We start from the raw sequence: 19,519 nt of genomic DNA on the forward strand, positions 1-19,519 counted from the left end.
CAAAAACCTGAGCAGAAGTGGGTCCAATAAGTTGTAGGAGTTAAGATAGTGTGTGAGGCGAGTGTAGGCAAGTCTCTCAAGTAGCTTGGAGATATGGGAGCTGAGAGACAGGACGGTAGGTAGAGAAAATCTTCCAGGAGCACTGAATACAGAAAAGCGCATTTCCTAGCAAATAATACATAAAGCACAAATAAATCATGAAAATGTCCTATACTGGCAGATGTATGAAGAACTTTTTCTCTTTACTCTCATAATCAGTTTAATACATAAATGAGATGTGTGCAAGATATATATTATTTATTGGTTAATATACCTGTAATGACAATAATAAATGCATTACAAGTAATTGAGGATTTCCGCAATAGTATAAATCATCAAAGTTCAGTGGCTGAGTGCTTACATACAGACCACCGCTTTCCAAGGAGACTTCTAATATTCTAATATCCCGTATAATTAACAGAGAGGGGGTGGGGGCGATGTAGGCTGCATTATTCTTATGCAACTCAAATGATGTAATTGGAAACTATCATATACATCTACTAGTTTTCGAAGAATGTGCTCACTAGTCTATTGTAAGCAATCACATCGCAACTTACCACTTATACAGATGGCCGCACCTGGTAACTAAGAAGGAGCCGGTAGTGCTGCAGAGCTGTGATGACATCAGGGGCTTTAGTGATGTCACTGATCCTAGTGCCTCTCCTGTATATAGCCAAGGTCCTGATTCAATGATGGACCTAATGTCTATGTTAAATATGGCGGAGCATTTTTGCCACTGCGCATGTACCACTGTGGTCTAGCGATGGTGGTTGCAATGATAACTTATTTGCAAAGTGATAGACAGTCAGGTACCTTTTGTGTGTGGGAATCAGGTATGTTCTGCTCATCTGGCCCGTTCAGAGGCGCCGATGTACTGATGAGCTGATCCGGAGCCCAGATAGTCATACACAGCTTAGCTTCTTGGATCTCTATACCCCTTTCACCCCAGAAAATGCAGGGACCCACCCAGCAATATGGCCCAGGAATCATGCCGGGCCATTCCCGGGTTGGCCCCTTTCACACCAGAAAAGTCCCTGCATTTTCTGGTGTGTGAAGGGAGCGGGAAGGAGGCGGGGAGGAGGCGGGCAGTCGGCGGGATGGCAGTGGAGGCGGGCAGGAGCGGTGTAGAATACTCACCCTGGTTGCTGGTCCTCCGTGCAGGCCAGGGATCCACACGGACGGCGGACGCAAATGACGGGACAGCTGGCACATGAAGATGACACAGCTCTCCGGTGCCCTCACTGCCGCCGGAGAGCTGTGTCATCTTCATCCGCCGCCTGTCCCGTCATTTGCGCCCATCGTCTGTGTGGATCCCCGGCCGGACAGCACACCGAGGACCAGCAACCCGGGTAAGTATCCCCTACCCCATTCACCCCGGCCAGGTCCCCGGGTTAAACCTGGGAACAACACTGCTCCATAGCAGGGTTGAAATCATGGCAATTTTTGTCGGGATTTTGGCCAGGGAACCTTTCACACCTGCGCTAGTCGCGGGTTGTTCCTGGGCCCAACCCAGGAATTTATGCTGGTGTGAATGGGATATAACTGTGCACGTCCCACTGTTATAATTTACACCTTTTTTTGTTGTTTTTATGGACAAGCCCAAGAAATGCTGCTCGCCCCCATGCAACAGCCCCCTGTGTGCTAATTACCCACCCCGCTGTGTGAACGCCTACGATATGCATGCGCAGACACAAAACATCAGTCTCCGCACCGAATTCGCAGCGGACCGAGTAAACATGAATCAGGCCCTTTTTCTCTCTACAAATTCTTCTACAGTATAGCAGTAAAGTATACGATTCCCTTTTAAGCAAAATGATGCGCTTTAACTTAAGTTAACAATGTGATCTCTGTGAAACATGCCTGTTTAATTGTAAAGAAAAAAGCGTAGTAACCGCTGTGCCAAATATTGAATTTTTACCTAATAGATATTTAAAAGACAATGGAACCAGCCCTAATTGATTAAAAGTCGTGCATCACAGAGGTTAAAATGACGGCGCATTCCATGTTTTCATGCCATTGTTCTAAATCAACGCAACAATCTAAAACAGACAGCTTGTTCTTTATTCTGAATAAAAAAGAGAACATGTTTTATTGCATGGATTTATATTATATTAAGTAGGTAACATATGGGGGTATATGTGTGTACCTCTTTTCTAATTAAATATATTATGCTGTCCACAATCGCTAAGGGCTGTTGTACCGTCTTCTTTTCATTTAATAATGCTAGTCCAAATTGGTTGATAGCATTTGGACTAAAATACACACAGGGCTTTGCAAAAGATAAAACGCTTCTGCCTTTTCTCTGGTGTACAGCAATTTGTCCTGTAATTAGTCAAACTAATTAAATTTTTGTAGCACTAATCAAACGAAAATGCTAAAATTTCTTTTGCAAAGCCAGTTTTCTGTCGGCTTCCATTTAGTCTAATGCTCTGAAATAAGCCTGGTACTGTCTGCCACTCCACTTAACCAACTGATTTGCATTTTATATTGGTAAATCAAATTAACCATCAGTGGCTTTTAGAATGATTGACTGTGGCCAAAGCCGATCAGATGGGACTTTTCGCAGAAAAGTAAGAACATATTATCAAGGGTGAGCTTGGAGGGGTTTTTTTTTTTTTTTTTTTGGTTTTCTCCAAACTACTTTCACTCAGCTAATTAAAAGTGCTGGACGGTTTTAGGCATCTTATGATAGATTTATCCATCTGTTCTGTATATTTTCTTTGTATTGTTGCGAGGTTCTGTCTGGGAAGTAAAATGCCCAGGCTTATTCTCAGAGGGGAGAAAATGGAAAATGGTATTCATTGGCTGGCGGGGTTTAATATGTCAAGTGTTTCGTTTCTACAGTGCCTACCATTTAACCCGTTCATGCACTTAACGAATAATAAAAAAGTGTATGTATATCAGCTACAGATGGAGCGTCTCTTAGCCAGTTCAGTTCAGGAGAGGCGTTCCAACTGACGGGGATGCGTGATAGGCTCACACGCTCACACGTCTTATCAGCACGGCAGCGAGGAGCGGATTTCCTGCCCGGCTCCACTTCAGGGAGAAGAGCAGGGCGAGTGGGGCATGCAGGGGGCTACAGGGAAGCAGTGGAGAGCCGGCGGAGGGTGGCAGTGGGCTCCGTCAGACTGGGTGTGCGAACATGTCTAGTTTCCGTTTGTGTGTTCCCCTCTGGAGCCGCTGATGATTGGGAGCCACAAGTACTGTTTTTCTCCTATTACGCTCACTTTAAACTATTTTCATTGGTCCAGGACCACCATCCCAGGGCACCCCTGTAAGTGCCTTAAGGCACCCCAGGGTGTCTAAACACAAAGTTTTGGAATCACTAACTTAAACTCAATGTAGGCATACATTTTTTGAAGCATTATTAAATATTCCAGGTATTGCAATGTTTCAGTGGCATCATTATCAGGTGGCATATATAAATATATGCCCTGATAATGATCCTTTCTGGACAGGGGCATTTTAAGAGAGGAGCAGGCCCTGTACCAGCTTGGCCCCCTCCTTTATGCCTGGAGCAGTGACAGGAGTGCTGGGAGCAGTAGGGTCTGAGCACTAGAGCACTTATCGCTGCTTCAGCCGGAAGCGGCGCAGCATTGCGCAGTCTGAGCAATAGAGCATTCAGACTCAACTGTGCCTGCACAGATCGCCGCCTCGCCATTTTTCCAGTGATTTCAGCAGCGGCCCTGCTGTCACTGGTGGACTCCGGAGGGTATTTGTAAAATAAGTGCAGCATGTGCAGTGCACCCGGGCCCCTGAATGCCAGATGGGCCCACACTGTGCAGAATGTACCCATTATAGATACGCCACTGTTTCTGGATCATATTTTGAGTTGTACATTGCATTTTCATTACTTATTAAAGTCAGTGTATGGCAGAGGTTCAGAAAAGTGGACATCAAGGCACACTAAAGCCCAGATTTAAGTATATCCATGGCTCAGAGCACAGGTGGTTAATTCAAATCGACGGAGATACTAATTAAGTCACCTGTGGCTCAGCTTGCATATACCTAAAACAATGGGGTACCTTGAGGACCACGTTTGGTAACCTCTGGTATCCCACTAGCCCTAAATAAGGCAAAAACTGATGATCTACCAGTACATATTTGGATTTTCAGGAAGAAACCATGCAAACATGTGAGGATGTACAAACTCCACACAGATAGAGGGCCTGATTCAGAGTTGATTGCAAAACAAAATCTTTCTCAAATGGGCAAAACCAGGGGGGGGGGGGGGGGGGTTTGCAGATGTAACATGTGCAGAGTGAGTTAGATTTGGGTGAGTTATTTGGTTTTTGTGCAATACTGGCTGCTTTATGTTTACACTGACTGCAAGATTTTGAGAACACCTTACCCAAATCTAACTCACGTGCACTGCACATTACATCTGCCCCAAGGGCCAGATGCATTAAGCTTCAAAAGTGATAAAATGGAGAGTGCTAAACAGCCAGCCAATCAGCTCCTACCTGCCATGTTACAGACTGTGTTTGAAAAATGTCAGGCAGGAGCTGATTGGTTAACAGTTTATCCAGTGGCGGATTAAGACAGGGGCGATAGGGGCGGTCGCCCCCACAAATTAAGGGCCCCCATATACTGCTGTGTCTGCTGCCTGACAGTCATCAGATGCTGCTTGCACGCTCCTCCTACCAGCGCCCGCCCGGTGCCTTCACCTACAGTCACTGTCAGTGCTCTCCCGCTTCTCCCATCAGAGCCCGCCCGGTGCCTTCTAATACAGTTAGCGCTCTCCTGCTCCTCCCACCAGCACCTCCTCGGTGCCTTCTGGGCGTCCGCTCACTCGTGCCCGCCCGGTGCCTACAACTTCTGCTAATGCCTACCTGGCACCCTCCTGCCACCGCCGCCTGGCTGCCCGCTTCTACAACTAGTGCCCCGGTGTCTTCTCCTTAGCCAACGCCCACACGGCCCACTCTCTTTCCTCACACCATCACCGTCCGGCACCCTCCCGCTCCTCCCACCAGTGACCCGTCAGCTCCTCCTGCTGCCTCAGATGGCATCATGGCAGGGAAGGAAGCAGGCCAAGTGGGATCAAGAGTGCCAGTGGGCGCTGCACTGGATGTGAGAGGGAAGTTGCCTGCATATTGCAGCCCCAAGTATCCCGGACTCCTCCTCCAGTGATATCACTTCATGAAACAAAAATGGTAAGTTGATTAAATTCTTTGGAACCCCCAACCCCCATTAAATACCAGCCTTTACTGCCCTGTGCCACCACCACACTATGTTTGCTAATCCCTGTGCCCCCATCCATCCAACCATCCCAGTCCTGCACTCCGTCTAGCCCTACCTTACATATACATACTGTGTATATATATATATATATATATATATATATATATATATATATATAGACATATTGTACTTATTTTAATAAAACAATTTAGAAATGTGATGGTGCTATTTCTCAAAGTCTATAGTGGTATGTTTTTTTTTTTTTTTTTGGGGGGGGGGGGGGGGGGGGGGCTCCACAAGTCTGTTGTCCAGGGCCCCCACAGACATTAATCCGGCCCTGGGTTTATCACTCTCCATTATATCACTTTTGGAGCTTAGTGCATCTGGCCCTAAATAAGAGTGGGATTTGGACCCAAGATCAAAGTGTGGTGTGGCAGCAAGCGAGCACCTGCACTGCAGTGATTCCCATGGAATATAAAAAAGCTTGAGCATAGTTAAATGATTGACACCTCACTAATGATGTACCTGATTCTACCGGTAGCTAATCACTTCTTATTACGAGAAAACCTCTTATAGGAAGAACCTGGAGCTGAGAGTCTATCTTGCAGCCTAATGGCAATTCCGCACTTACATGGTTTTGACCAATTTCCTACAGTGCACAGAGTAATAATGTGCTGTAACCTATAGCAACCAAAGATGCCAGATGCCAGCAGTCATTATTCCTACTGCACTACACTGGTAAAAGGTAATATCTGATAGATTACATTGTGCTTTTCTTCAGGTACTTATAAAAGACCTTAAATTCTTTGCTTATTGTACAGAGCTGTGAGGTTCTTTCTAAGGTGGTGAATGGTTGTAAAACAATACACATAGCAGACAAGAGCACATTAGCAGACTAACAATGTAGGTAGCTTGCACCCATTAGTGGCAGAGCGCTCCTCACTGCCTAGCCAGGTGGGGTACAGCGCTGTTCTAATTGTACTGCAAAATGCTGCTGAAAGCAAAACCTAATGCTACTGATATTCATGTGTTCTTCTTCTGCTATCTGTAGCTTTGAATTTCAAGAGTACTACAGTAATCATTACCAGAGCCGGATAAAGGTGTGTGTGTGTGTGTGTGTGTGTGTGGGGGGGGGGGTATATTCAATCGGTACTTGTGTACTATCTAGGAGCCTGATTTTTTCATTGGGTCGGAAAAATCGCACCGATCGCATCGCATGCAACCAAATCGCATGCGATGTGATGCGATCGACGCATTTTTTTTCCATAGGAATCAATGTTAAATGGTCCCAAATGGTGGGGAGGAATGGGGATGGGTTGAGGTAGTGTTGCCCCTGTTAAGCCACACCCCTCCAATGAGACCACGCCCCCACCTTTTTTTTGTGTGTATTTTGGGACCAACGATTCGCCTATGATGTTCATTATTTGTATTTGAAAATATATATTTAAGGTGGTGGTAATTTCTATTTCTATTATTACTTTCAACAGTAGTGCATTTAATAGACGAAACGCAATCATTGCTTCAAATAAAAATTATTAAATTACCAGTGTCCACCCCCCACCCCCCCCCCCCCCACCCCCAGTTGTATTAATACAACAGTGAGGGGTTTAGAAGCAGTGTTTTCAGAGAACAAAATGAAATCATTGTGAAGTATACAGTAAATATCACAAAAGGCTTGGCGTAAAGGTAAATGTTTTTATTTTATTTTTTATTTCTTGCAAATTAAATAACAATTTACAACGTCGTCTGAAACAGATTATGCAAGCGCCGAATCAGGGATTCTCCCGCGTGCGTTCTTCTGCGCGAGACAATAGGTGCAGTTGGGTTAAAATAAAAATGAGTAAACACCTGTGAGTTCTAAAAACACATAGCATCTCTCTCTGTAACTAGATAGCATACCAAGATAATGAATATAATGGCACACCGTCTAACGACGCCCATGCATGCTGACATTTTGATGGCCAATTAGGATTTTGAGACATAATTTCACACAAATTGCAGAGAACATGGCCCCAAAAAGGCAGATGATTTGTAAGATGTCAGTCAGAAGGGACTGGAAATCCGTTCAGACAATGACCGCTCCTGGCCGGGAAGGAGTTTATCCATGGGCTAATGCTAATGGTGCCCTGTTGGATCCAGCCTTTTGACCAAAGACTTTGAATGGCTACATCTTTCACATTCAGTGACACGTATATATGAAGAACTGAGCTGCTAGACCCTAATGCTGCTAATAATGCTGGTTACTACACAATTTGTACACCTCCTGCCACCTTCAATAGCAAGATAATGATGATAATGTTATTTATATAATACTTTTGTCCCAGTCGGACTCAAATAGCTTTACATTTTAAAAAACACAAGATACAAAATGAGCTTAGCAGACAAGAAAACTAAACATTTGAGTCGCATTTGTTTTTTTTGGTTTGTTTGGCGGAACTAAATGGACGTTAGTGACCTGCTTTGTAAACAGGAAAGTCTTGAGTCTGTTTTAAACTATTCTGGAACTGTGCTCTGTGTTCCAGAGTCAAGACTAAAAACCCAAATGAATTAAGGGAGGTTCTAAGACTAGGCTCTTGAGTCTAGGACTCGAGGTGCTTCATAGATAGAATGAATGTAATACAGTAAAGAAACAATAAAGTACAGAAAAGCTTTTCGTATGCAATAATTACGAAAATGCTTGAGTAAACAGGAAAGTCTTTAGTCTGTTTTTGAAGGATTCTAGAGAGGAGGCCTCTCAAATTGTGTGGGGAAGTGAGTTCCATAGAGTTGGGGCTTCATGGCTAAAAGCTCAACCCCCAGATGAGTTAAAGGAGAATCTAGGTACTGCTAACAGTCCTTCATCTACAGATTGCAGTAAGTGGGCAGGAAGGAATCCAAAGTTGCTTCAGGTACCTTGGGCACTGGTCACCTAGGGCTTTTGAAAGTTAATAAACCAATTTTAAAATAGATTTGCCATTGTACAGGCAGCCAATGTAGGGAGTAGAGAATAGTAGTCATGGCTGGAACAGTGCTGATTGGATGACAGCCTGTCAGCTGTTTTGTAACTGCTGCAAGCGGCATAATTCTTTTGCTAGGAAACCCATTTAGGTGGAATTGCACTAGTCTAAGCTTGGTGATACCAATGCAGGTATGACTCTTGGCAGATAAAGGAAAATAGTGCTTGGTTCTGTCTATGTTCCTCAGATTAAAGTCATCACCTAGGACAACACCAAAGTTCTGCAAATGTTCAATAGTTTGTAATTCTGAACCCCCAAGTGTAAGTCCAGTTGGTTGGCTATGCTTCAGTCTTTTTTCCTTTGATGTTGAGGTCCTATCATAATGGCCTCTCGTTGATCAGGATTCAGTCAAAGCCACCTAACACTGATCCAATCCCGGAGCTCAGCTATATAGCCACATGAAGATGTTATTGGGTTCTCAGTAGCTGGGGCAAAGCACGGGTACAATTGTACATCATCTGCAAAATAGAGGTAGACCAGGCCATGACATCTTATTTCATGTACAGGAAGCATGTACAGTATATTTAAAAAAGCATTAAAGATAGTATAGAACCTGGTGTATGGCAGTGGCACTGTACTCAAGAAGAATATTTCATTGACGGCCCAGTGAGAAAATATTTGAACCAGCTATGTGTGTGCCAGGCAGTTTACAGAATTTTTTAAGGCACTCATTTAGAATCCTCTAGCCCATGGCATCAAAAGTAGCAGTGATATCGAGAAGGATTCATATTGAACAGTCACCTCTAAATTTAACAGAATGTCAACTCCCGGCAGTAGGGTGAGGGGGGTTAAGCACAGGACAAGGCCACTTTGCATGCCAGGTCCCAGGGCCGCCATTAAGGGGGTGTTGTGGGTACAGCTTTCCTAGGCCCGGCCTTTCTGAGAGAGAGGGAAGGGCCAAGGCAACTCATTTTGCCCACCACCACCCCCCCCCCCCGCCACTACCTCAGCTGTGCTGCATGTACGAACGAAGCCCTGCAGAGTCCAAGAGGCTTCTTCACCTATAGACGCCAGCAGTCAATCAGAGCTTGCATACCGCCGGCAGCCGCTCTGATTGGCTAACAGTATGTGAGGTCTGATTGGCTCACCAGCCATCCCACATTTTAATTGGCTGCCGGTGTCCGGAGGCAAAGAAGCATGGACTCCAGGAGCAGGGCTTCGTTCAGCCACCGCGCACTGAGCAGGAGTTAGCACAGCAGAAGCGGGTTGGGACCCAGGCGGTAAGTGTGGGGGGGGGAATAAAAATCAGTCCCGGACCCAAAATTCTTAGCGGCAGCCCTGCCGGGTCCCACCATGCGATGCCACTGCAATATTTTGTGGGCACATCGCTATTTGTGTGACCGCTTCACTACATAGTGAAGCGCTCGTACACCACTACCAGCTGTTCCCTGGCTGCGCTGCGCAGCTGTGGAGCCAGGTGCGGGCTGACCATTTTTCAGGTAGAAGCAGGTGCGTGTGGTGTCTCAAAGCCGCAATGCCCCCCCCCCAAAAGAGTGGTCCAGACATGCCTGCCTTGTCCCGACTGCACCCCCGCAATGGTCCGTCTCCGCAACCTCCAGCCCCCATTGCTACTTAGACTGTGCATATTGCCATAAATCACGATCTGTGGAGTGCAATATAGTGTAGGGAGTGGGGGACCCAAAACCCAAAGCCTAATTTTGTACATAGTTGCCACTGACTCAAAGTGTGGGGGTGTGTACCAACAACCTGGGCTTGGGCTCGTGGGAGCACGGTATATACCAATTGCCATCCTAAAATGTTCTGCCTTATAAATGCCTCATTCACACACCACAGTTTCTCTTGTTCAAATTATTTTGCATATACTAGACTCTGGTATCTGGGTGATAGATTGACAGTGAAATGGTTAACAGTCAATAGGTCGACACCATATGGCCAACATGCATTAGGTCGATGAGTACAAAGTATCGGCAGATAAATGGTCGACAGGTACAGTGTGTCGACAGGTGAATGGTTGACATAAAAAAGATAATTTGCTGTATTTACTATCCCTGTGGACCTCTGTTGCCTGAAGTGTGGTCACATATTATAGAATATAGAAGATTTGACCGAAAAAACTCAGTTGACCTTTTGTACCTTTCGACTTTAAGCACCGACGACCAATCACTTGACGACTGTTTGTACCTTTTGAACTGCTGCATGTCGACCATTTGGTGTCAACCTATTAACTGATGACCTTAGCATTGCCGATCTTCTCTAACAAACTAGTTCTGGTTGGTAGATCTACAGTTGATAGTCAATGGGTCGAAACCAAAAGACTGACATGGACAAGGTCAACCTCGACAAAGCTTGACCTGCACTAGGTCAACACTGACAAAAGGTTGACATGCACTAGGTCGACATTGACAAAATGTTGACATGGCAATGGTCGACGTGAGTTTTTTTATGAATTTATTTTATTTTATGGACTTTTCATCCTTTGCCATCTAACTGGACTACAATTTGGAATAATAAATCTGAGCGAAGGGAGGCGCCATGCCTAAAGCATAGTGAGGGTAAGTGCAACACTAATTGGGGGCCCATGTTGACAGATGTTGACATGGACACAAAAACCATAAAAACTCATGTCGACCTCTCCATGGGCCTTATTTTGGTTCATTCTTTCTGACAAAATCCTTCTTAGATGGGCAAAACCATGTGCATTGCAGGTGGGGCAGATGTAACATGTGCAGAGAGAATTAGATTTGGGTGGGGTTTTACTTCAAAGTGAGATCTATATTGCAGTGTAAAAATAAAGCAGTCAGTATTTTCCCTGCACAGAAACAAAATTACTCACCCAAATCTAATTCTCTCTGCACATGTTACATCTGCCCCCCCTGCAGTGCACATGGTTTTGTCCATCTAAGAAGGATTTTGTCAGAAAGAATGAACCAGAATAAGGCCCCATGTGTCCTCCTGTTTCATGGCGAAATTTTGCTTGTGTTGACCTTTTGTCAATGTCAACCTACAGTAGTGCATGTCAACCTTTTGGAGTTGAACTATTGACTGCTGACCCAGAAACTGTAGATTATTCCATCCACACCCATTCTAATTTGTATACTTAGGGGGGGGTTATTCAATCTTTGCCTGTATTACTCGACAGGGGAAATATCGGGACTCACCTATCCAATGCTGCCATTACCGACCGTATTAAAGGGTGTTAGTTCCGAATTTTTTATAGTCAGATCTTTAGTTTTGCTGGAAACAGCCGCGGATGGTTGAATTTACAGCCTTTTCGACAATCAAAGGCCGATCCACGGACTTTCCAACACTTGACCGTCAAAACAGTGAATTCCAACTGTTGAGTTAGTGTCGGATCGGACAAAAACAGCCTAGAATTTCCGACTGTCGGAATCCTGAATTGAATACCCCTCAAAGGGGTAAACGTACTAAGATGAGAGTTCTATGGAAAATGGGATGTTGCCCATAGCAACCAATTACATTCTACTTATACCGCTTTCACATTGCCAAAACGTTTTAAAAACCGGTATTTTTAAACGGTATTTAAAACGGGTCTGAGCCTTCACATTGCCGTAGATTACCGTTTTAAATACCGTTTAAGTACCATTCACATCAGTCAACCCGTTTAATCCCCTGAACACGTTTCAAGGCAGAATGCAGGGGACAGCCTATCACAGGTCTGTAATCTGTTGTTTTTACTAAATACCGTTTCAGAGCCATTCTCACTGCATAAAAAACGGCTCTGAAACATATAGGACTCTGCTTTTTAAACGTTTTGAAATACCGGTTATCTTTAACCGGTAAATCAACTCTGCCGCTTAAACCTTAAACGTTTTGAAGTGGGAAAAAAACGGCAATATACCGTTTAACAAGTGCGGTGTGAAAGGGGTATTATTTATTTAGCACCTTCTAGAAGATAATAGAATCTGATTGGTTGCTATGGGCAACATTCCATCCCAACATCCCATATCAATAGAACTCCTATTTTAGTAAATTCACCCCAAACGGCCCTATAAATGCTATAAAGTAAATGTTGCAATAGCCGTGGTGCAATTTATGCTTTATTCTAATTGAGGCATTCAAATGTTTGTCTTATAAAATCTCCCTTGCACTGAAACAGAGCAGTAAATGTGGTTGAAATTAGTTTTATATACCTTAAACCTACAGTGTCAAACCCAGTTTGCCTCCACTGCCTATTTTCCACTGAAGAAAACACTGCAGCAGGTGTGCTTGAATTATGTTAATATAATCCATATGTTCAAATATAATCTGACTCGTAAACAAAATATCTAATAAAGATAAATTCTGTATAAACCTTAACTATAAAAAGCCAGAAATACAAACGCAGAAACCCCTTGCTGACAAACACGAAACCTCCTGACCACGCACACAAGCACACACACACACAAACATATAGTACACAGGGTATTTCACTGTTGACTCTATAAAGCATCATTCACCAATGCAACACACTTATTGTGCTGAATCGAATTTTGGGAAGTGTTCTAGGTACGAATTATCTATACAAATTGTCTTTTATCATCATATTTATTCCAAAATCAAAAACAAGTGTAATTAAGACCGTGTATCGTCTATTTTATATTTCTGTTAAACGTACAAATGAATAAAATTGCACGAAGCGGATCAGAGTGTATCTGAAAAGGACAGCTGCAATATGCGCACAAACTGACAGACACATTTTCTTGTCAATCTAAAAAAGCAACAAAATTATAGCTTAAGACATCCATTTGAATAATGTCCTAGGGATAAATCAGAATAGTGTGACACGGACATGGGAGAAAACGATTCCCCTAAGCCACGCCAGCATCTCCATGTGAAAGGCTCATATAATCTCTTATCCGTGCCTTAAAAATAATAATAATAAGGTTTAACTCATCGGGAACCAGAGCTCGATGAGAGTGTGGTATTACCGATACAAGCAGTGTCCTAGGCTAACTGGAGGATAAATGTGACCGTAACGGCGGCAGATCAAATTTCAAATCTGAAACTGTCGCAATTTATTTATATTCTGTTGAATGTCCGTTGGTAGAAATGTGATGGCCCATTTGGAACAGCCTGGGAATTGCAGGAACCTGGCACAATTTAGCCTATCGATTTAAATCGGCAATAATTTGAATTTTAAAAGGCTAGATGTAAATTGTTGCCACTTTAAATCTGCATATCTGAAGAGGATAACATCCTGCAGGACAGCCTAGGCATCATTGATTGGGACTGGCAGAGTTTTACTTAACTCATAGGGGTAGGTTTACTAAAGCTTATAAATACCTAGAAGTTAGATAGCAAGACTCTATTGCTATGGGTAACACCAAAACTTTTCATTATTCAAAGCTTTAGGAAATCTACCTCCACTAATCTAATAAAGGCAAATAGTGCCCAGAGCACTTTCACACGGGTCCCTCGTGTTGTCATGGCCAGAGTATTAAGACAGGTATATGTCCACAGCGATCCAGAAATCTCCCTGCATGGTAGTTGCCACAGATAAACACCTATCCATGCCTGTCTGTCAGTCCCTGTCTCCTGCAGCTTCCATGCTGCCTCCATTACCAAAGCTATGCTCCATGTGCTGAACAAACAGCGTTTCCCACCTTTCCTGATCATGGGAGCATCCATGTTCTGCCTGGTCACATGGTATTCCTCAGCCTATCCTGTGAGTCTCTCAGAAGTGTTAATCGCCCAGCCAATCAGCACTCCCCTGCTGCTATATAGGTGCTGGTTAAGTAAAGCCAGTTGCCAGTGCTATTTATCAGACTGTGCTACCTGTATGGTGTTTTCTCTGTGTGTCCTAAGCTGCTTCCAGGTGCCAGAGCTTTCCATCCCGCTCCAAGGACCTGAGTACTGCAGTGTGCAGCTCACCTGGCCCCATCGATGTTCCACCATAGGTGACTCTCCAGCACCATCAGTAATTTTTCAGGTCCATAGATGTTCCACCGTTGGTACTCACCATCGGTGATTCTCCAGTATGATTGGTGATTCTTCAGATCCTTTTGATATTCACCATCTATACCTACCATCGGTGAATCTCCAGCATCATGACCCTCATACTTCATCGGTGATCATCAACTTCTATCAGTGTTCTACCACTGGTAGTTTCCATCCAAAATTCTCCATTTTCTCCTGCATTCTTATATATACCCAATTCCCATGACATTCTCCCAAGTCTTCAAGGGTCAGTACCATTTTGGTGTTTCTCCATATTGAATTATTATCTGGACTACATCGGTGTTCCTACACTGCACCATACCACACTGTTGTTACAGTTGTTGTTGTCATTATTATTATTATTATTATTATTATTATTATTATTAATATTATTATCTGGACTACATCAGTGTTCCTACACTGCACCATACCCCTGGTCTTTACAGTTGTTATTGTTACTCGGACTCCTTCAGTGTTCTTATGCTGCACCAATACCATTATTGCTGTTATTGTTGTCTGGACTCCTTCTGTGTTCCCACACTGCACCACTTACCAGTCCTTCACCTTACTACATCCTATCAGGACTCCATCAGTGTGCTCCACTGCTCCATTTGCTACCAATCACTCTCTTCAAGTCTCACCAGTTATCATCTGTACCATCTTTGGTATCAATAAAGACTTGGACTTTTATAATTGTGGTCCGTCTTCTGAACTAATTGTCCTGGGTGCCTCCTGGTAATGTGCAGTAGCCTCATCAACGCGCCACAGTTTGTTTACCAGTCAGCCGCTACGCCGTTGGTTGTTTCCAGTCCGGATCTGACCACAGGTGTGACACATGTCAGGTAATGGGGGTGGGAGACCTAAGCCAGAGATACATTGCTCAGATCGCTCAGCAAAATCTCTCTGTGTGTAGGCAGCATTAGACATGCATTAGATAGACATTATCAAAAGATAAGGTGCCCATACAGGTTACAATTAATCTCATCACATGTCGGTTTTACGATGAGATGAGATCTAGTACATAAAATGTGCGCAGCACATACTCGATAGCCCAACAACTGACTTTTTGAAACCAACTTGTTCATTCTTTATCATTTCAGTGGACATAGAGGGAGAATAGAATAGTGTGCCGAGCACAGCGAGGCACCGATCCCAAAACAAGGCGAGGGCATCGAGCGACTGTATGTGTGGGGACGTGATACACTTCTATGCTGTCCATGTATATTGATACATATTGATTTTCTATGTCAAAAAGGGATAACCGAGAGCGGACTGCTTTCCCATTCCTCCACACGGGTGAGGTGTGATGCTCAATGGTTTTATATGACCCCTGTCTGTTACACAACAGTGGTTATTCCTAAGGTTTCCTTTTTAAAACTCCTGTCTTCCACACCACTTCATGCAATGACCACCGCTCACTGCTGGATGCCTTTGGACAAACATGAAAATATCGCTCTATCCTCTTACATGCTGAGCCAGTAAATGTTTTTATGCATTAAATTCTGAATGTCTGTGGAAAATAAGTCAACAAAAATTTGCATGTATTAGATAAAGTCTTGTAAAGGAAGCGGTTGGTGGTAGAGCATCAGTTGCATTTAAACTATAGTTTAAACAGAGATGTATTTGCAAATGCTTCGCTCTGTTCTTAAAGAGGCAGAATAAGAAGAGAAGGGCTGAACGATCATAGCCTCTAATCCATGCACTCATTATATCACGCAATGACTATTGCAATAGCCTCCTTACCGGTCTTCCTAAGAAAACACTCTCACCACTACCATCCATTTTGAATGCAGCTGCGAGGATGATCTTCCTGGCTACACGTTCATTGTCTGCTGATTCGCTCTTTCAGTCCCTCCACTGGTTGCCTGTATATTACTGCATTCAATATAAAAAACTTCTACTTACATACAAGGCCATTACTCTGACTACACCGACTTATATCTCTTCGCTTATCTCAAAATATATCCCCACCCGACCTCTCCGCTCTGCACAAGATCTGCATCTCTCAACCACACCCATTACTCGCTCTCACTTACACCTGCAGGATTTTTGTCGGGCAGCGCCCACCCTATGGAATGCCCTCCCACGCACACTAAGACTCTCCTCTAGCCTCTAAACTTTCAAGCGTTCCCTGAAAACTCACAGGCAAGCTTATCATATTCAGAAAGCCCACACTGTCTTGTAAACTGATGGGACTGCCATGCTATGGAATTCTATCCTTATGTATTTTACACCAGAGCCTCGACCCGGATTATTACCATTCCACTCCGGGCTGGAGCTTGGTGTAAATGGGGAAGAAAAAAATAACCCGGGTCCTGTTCGCCGGGAATCTGACACAGGAAATGCTCAAGGTTGGACACGGGACTTACCCGGAGTTGGATGCCTCAGAATTTGATGAAAAGGGCCCAAATCTCGCTAGTGAATACTGTATTTTGAATAAAGATTGATAATTATTATCTGAATGAAATAAAGACTGAATGCACTTTCCACTGGAGAATACTAATGTGCAAAATATTCCTAAATTTTGGTCCGCAAAAAGGAGCAGCTTTTCCGAAGTGCCTTGGCTGGTGCATTGGGATACGGTCATATTATCGACCACACATAGGTCGACAGTCATTAGGTCGACACTGGTGGGTCGACATGCAGAAAGGTCGACATGGTTCTAGGTCGACGTGGTTGAAGGTCAACAGGTGTCTAGGTCGACAGGGGACAAGGTCGACATGGTTTTAGGTCGACATAGCGTTAGGTCGACATGGGTTGTGTCGACAGGTTGCGAGGTCGACATGGGTTTTTTCACTGTTTTTTTGAGCCGACATGTGCCGAAAGGAGGTATTTCATGCTCTACCATCCACTAGGGCGTCGTGGGAGAATAAAATAGTGTGCCGAGCACAGCGAGGCACTGTGCCTGAAGCATTGCGGGCAAAGCGAGCGATGCGAAGGGCTGCGGTTCACTTCAAACAGTGTCCAAGTCAACTGTGTCATCTTTCGGGTCAAAAAAACAGTGAAAAAACCCATGTCGAACTCACGGCTTGTCGGCATAACCTGTGTCGACCTAACGATATGTCAACCTTGTCCCCTGTCGACCTAGACACATGTCAACCTTCAACCATGTTGACCTAGAACCCTGTCAACCTTCCTGCATGTCACCCAACGGTGTTGACCTAATGACTGTCGATCTAAGTGTGGTCGATAATACATGGTGCGTTATCTCCTTCTACTTTATCTCCACTTTATCTTGATTTTCTCTCTTCATCAGGCTTAATACATTTGCCTCACTGTATGTAAAACAGGAATAGGAAGCTGATTGGATGCTACTTTATCTTTCTTCAAAGTTTTATACATCTCCCTGAAAGAATGAAATGAACAGAAACTGTTTGTGAGAAGTGTAGTATAAAGCTGGCAAACTGACAATAGTTTTAATCAATGTTGTTGTTTTTTTCAGGTGACATCACAGTCAAAGTGCAAGTGGATTTACCAATTATAAAACATGGAATTTTAAAATTGAGAGAACGATCATAAAAGCCATTTGGATTTGGTGATCAATGAGAAATTGGAAAAGCTCTAAACAGAACTAATAAGAATTGAGTATTGGCAAAACCAGGGATTGGAGTTTTGTGTTGTATGTCTCCTGGCTCCACAGAACGCTCCAATAGGACCAGGATGGTCGTACTCCTTATTGTGCAATAGGGAGCTGGATAACTACCGACATTGATACTGTTTACAGAAATAAGTGTGGACCTCCTTAGGCTATGGATGGTCACTGTAAGCCCCGATATTTACTGCACTCTGGATTAATGTGTTGATACTTATTCTATGTAATGTTTTTAATGATTACTATACAGTAACTTGTTATAAAAATTAATAGAACTGTTCCACCGCACAAAAAAGTTCCTATTCAATAGTGCTTGACTAATAAGGCTGGTACAAAATGTTTAGTGGCATAATGTTGACATTCCTCATGTTGACATGAGAACAATGACATGTTCATAATGTTGATGAAATGTCAACACGATAGAATGTTGACAATTCATTCCAGTGACCTACCTTCTTCTGGCAGCCACAGTAGCATCTTTCGGGTCCTGGCTATTATGTGACCATCACTTCTGGGTCTGACATTCAATCCTCCAGATTTCTGGTAAGTATTTGACCACTATTCCTTTCCCTAATCCCTCTCTATAGTGCTATCCATAGCCTCACCCCAGTGCCTAACCCTTATGTCAACATTCCGGCAATATCGACATTTCTTCTGTAGACATTACGAGTGTCAACATGTTGCCTGTTGAAATGTTAGCACTGTCATCGTTAACATCAATGACTTGAACTGCAATTGTCTCCTGTTTTATTGCATGGACATCACAATGTGGTTAGGATTGCTGTGTAGAGGACACTAGCATAGAACATTGGTTCCCAACCTCAGTCCTCAAGTACCTCTAAAAATGTAGCTCTCCAAGGGACAGATTCTCTAAGCTTCAAAAGTGATAAAATGGAGAGGGGTAAACAGCCAGCCAATCAGCTCCTGTCTGATATTTGTCAAACACAGTCTGTGACATGGAAGTTAGGAGCTGATTGGCTGGCTGGTTATCACTCTCCATTTTATCACTTTTGAAGCTTAGATAATCTGGCCTCAAGTCACCAGCCGGTTCACTGTATGTCACATTTTATAAACACCACAGGTGGCTTGGAAAATGTGAACTGTTGGGGATAACTGAGGAGAAGAGTTGGGAACCACTGTCATAGAGTCATCTGCTATTCAGCATGAATATCCATTATTCTTTAAGGCAGTTACTTTTTTTTTATCTATCTATGGCACATCCAGATTGTAATTATGTTTCCAATCTTAAGGTTGACGGTAATAACGCTGAAAGTCAATAGCTTGACCACTATTGGTCAACATGCATTAGGTTGACATGTCGACCTTTTGACTGTCGACCTAGACATTGTCGAACTAATGACCTGTCGAACTAACGGACCGTCGAACTAATGACCTTTTGACCTAGAACCATGTCGACCTTTTCATATGTCGACCTAGACCCCTGTCGACCTTTTCCCATGTTGACATAATGGTGTCGACCTAATGACTGTTGACCATCATGCTGTAGACCAAATGACCGTATCCCACCCCATTAATACACCAAGCCCCAACATTCACCGCTCTCTTCACCTGCCCGTCCGCCTGTCGCTTGGAAACTTCTGCGGCTCCCAGCATCTTCACTGCCACGGGCCACCCCGAAACGGCACATCTCTTCTCTGCTAGACAGGGAGGGAGTGTCAGGTGATGCTGGTTGTATGAGCCATCTAAAGACAAATTGCATGTACTTAAAAGCACATGCAATCTGCTCCCAATCCCAACTGAACTGACGTGCAGCACGTCAGATCAGAGGACCAATCCTCCAATCTCCCGGGGC

At 43.8% G+C, this 19,519-nt stretch overlaps 1 long non-coding RNA gene across 1 annotated transcript in view; it reads left to right on the plus strand.

Moving 5' to 3' along the window:
- LOC146020613 (uncharacterized) overlaps positions 1-18,612 on the plus strand; it is a 110,087-nt gene extending 91,475 nt beyond the window's left edge. Inside the window, exon 3 of the long non-coding RNA XR_014450817.1 lies at positions 17,557-18,612. This is a non-coding gene — a long non-coding RNA (uncharacterized LOC146020613). The remainder of the gene's footprint in view (positions 1-17,556) is intronic.
- Positions 18,613-19,519: the final 907 nt, after the last annotated feature.

This window comes from Crinia signifera, chromosome 1, assembly GCF_055691185.1.
Source record: "Crinia signifera chromosome 1, ASM5569118v1, whole genome shotgun sequence".
NCBI classification, from domain to species: Eukaryota; Metazoa; Chordata; class Amphibia; order Anura; family Myobatrachidae; genus Crinia; species Crinia signifera.